Here is a 3118-nt window from a genome sequence, read left to right on the forward strand (position 1 = left end):
GTTCATAAGATCATTGACAGAGAGTTAGGAGGGAGCTTTGAGGTTATCTAACTCAACTCCCTCATTTTACAAATGAGGAAACAAATGAAAAGATTTACCCAAGGTTGCATATCTCTAAAAGAAGGGCTTAGATGATCTCAAAATTCCTTCCAGCTTTAAATATTTAGTCCTATGAACTGAGGACCACAGTAAAAGTTGAGATGTGATGGGAGATTGTAATGGCTTAATATTGCTTTGATAAATGTGTAGGTGACTTTAATGGCAGGCTGATAGTAAGAGGAAGAAAAGGACTCATGTCACCCTTTTCCTTTTCACTATCCACTTCCCTGAAAGTAAAAGTTCACCTTTACACCTTATATTGTCCTCAGTCTGATGAGCAAATAAAGTATATATACAAACTGCACCTACAGTGACTTAGTACTTACACACTCATCTGCCACCAAGACCTCTTACCCATAGTAGATTGTACAACAGTTCACTACATTCCTCCATCTATCACATGCCATACCACTTGAAGTTTGGATTTAACCATTCTTCCTTCAGCCATTCATTTCCCATATGAGCATTCCATGAGTAAAACCCTGCTTTGGGGAATTAAGGGCCAGCCAGTGATCCAGATAACAGCATTCTTCTTATCTACCAGTTTAGGAACACTGGAGAAAAAGGGAAATCAAGTTAATCTGGCATGAATTGTCTTTATTAAGACAAAATATGACTTTGCACTTGCTGCTTCCTTTTCTAGATGCTAGTAATCTATACCTTTAATAATATGTTCTCAAAATTTGCCAGGAATCAAAGTAAAGCCCACTGGGTTATGGTATGCCAACTTTGTTTTCATTCCTTCTTGGAAAATCAGGATATCTTCCTTTCTTCAGTCCTGTGGTCTCTCTCCCATTCTTGCTGGTCTTTCAAAGATCAATGACAGAAGTACAAACACACTGATAGTTTTCTCAGTACCCTGGGATGAAGTTCAACTTGGTCAAATGACTTTAATTAATCAAGGGTAGCAGGTAATCTCTTACTGTCTTCTTACTTACATTAGCTATCAACTCCCTATAACCTGTATTTTTTTCTCAATTATTTGATAGTATTTCTATTTCCCTTAAGTAATGATAAGATTGAATTTTGTCATTTTAAATGAATTCTTTTTCAGTTTGATGGGCATAAGATGCTACCCAAGAGTTGTTTTCATTTGCATTTCTTTAATTAATAGAGAGGCTGAACAATTTTTCAAGTGATTATTCACAATTTGTGCTTCCTCTTTTGTAAATGATCTGTTCATAGCCTTTGACCATTTATCCACTGGGGAAATTAAATATCATCCTAGTCAAGTTTTATGACTTCCTTTTAGAGTCTAATGTCAGAAAATTTCATGAGACATTTTTCCATAAAATGTTCAACAAATTTTTACTTTTAAAAATATTTTGGTCATATGTTCTTTTGTGAAATAAAAATTTTTAATGTGATATAAGTAATCCATCTCATTTATAGTCATTTATTTCTTCCATTTGATGGAGAGAAAAAAATATCTTCTTTTTAGAAAAGAGATGTATATTTTTCTTTTCTTATAACTCTTTTTTTGGTGGGGCAATGAGGGTTAAGTGACCCGCCCAGGGTCACATAGATAGTAAGTGTCAAGTGTCTGAGGTCGGATTTGAACTCAGGTCCTCCTGAATCCAGGGCCCATGCTTTATCCACTGTGGTACCTAGCTGCCCCCTTATAACTTTTTATATTTAGGAAATGTTTAACTCATTGATTCAACTGGAAATTAATGTTAGAGTATATGGCATGAGATATCTATTTAAATTCATTTTTACCACACTGCTGTACAATTTTCTCAACTACTTTTATGGAAGAACAATTTATTTCCCTTGAATTTATCAAACACTAATCTTTTGTATGCTTTTGGGTTCGCTTTCTGGATTCTCCATTTGGTTCTGTTTATCTATTTTTGCTTTCTTTTTCTTTTTTGAATCATATGAGACATTTTTGACAATTACAAATTTATATTGTTTTTAAAAGTCTATCAGGGTAAGTCCCTCTTCATCAATTATCTCATAATTCTCCTTTATTTTTTTTTTAGTGAGGCAATTGGGGTTAAGTGACTTGCCCAGGGTCACACAGCTAGTGAGTGTTAAGTGTCTGAGGCCGGATTTGAACTCAGGTACTCCTGACTCCAGGGCCTGTGCTTTATCCACTGTACCACCTAGCCGCCCCTTTTCCTTGATTTTTTAATATAAATTTGATTATTGTTTCCTAATGTTCTATAAAATAACACTGGTATTTTGGCTAATATAGTGTTAAATAAGTTATTTTAGGAAGTACTGAGGTTTTATTTTGTTGTTTATTTATTTTATTTTGTTTTTACCAAAGAAGGATCATTTTACCCATGTTCAAGGAATATTCCTCCACTGATCACTTTTCTCTTTACTTCTGTCAATGCAGATTTGAATTCTTCTTTGATAAAGTTCCTATATGAAGTTCTCTTAAAAATAATAAACACTATAATTCCAGAAATAAATTCAGTAAGCCTTATTTATTTCAAGTGATGCATGAAATAGTGACATACATTTATCCAATGTGTTTGCCACTGTCATATAGAATATCCAAATAGAAGAACTAGTAAAATGTTCTAGAAGATGCTGCTTGCCATCAAAATTATATTGAGAGGGGCAGCTAGGTGGCGCAGTGGATAGAGGACTGGCCCTGGAGTCAGGAGTACCTGAGTTCAAATCCAGCCTCAGACACTTAACGCTTACTAGCTGTATGACCCTAGGCAAGTCATTTAACCCCAATTGCCTCACTAAATATATATGTGTATATATATATATATATATGTGTGTGTGTGTATATATATATACAGAGAGAGAGAGAGAGAGAGAGAGAGAGAGAGAGTAAAGCCATGGCACATTTCAGAGTCTCCTAAAGGAGATCCATTATCATTCAAAAGGGTTTGGTGTAACTATTCAACTGTGAAAAACAAGTGGATGAAAATTGCCTATAGCATGGAGTATGATATAAAGTTGGACTATCCATTAGCTGGTCCATCAGTATACACACGCACGTGTGTGTATTTATATATGTGTATATATACATATCATATATATATCAGTATAT

This window comes from Dromiciops gliroides, chromosome 2 (genome assembly GCF_019393635.1).
Source record: "Dromiciops gliroides isolate mDroGli1 chromosome 2, mDroGli1.pri, whole genome shotgun sequence".
NCBI classification, from domain to species: Eukaryota; Metazoa; Chordata; class Mammalia; order Microbiotheria; family Microbiotheriidae; genus Dromiciops; species Dromiciops gliroides.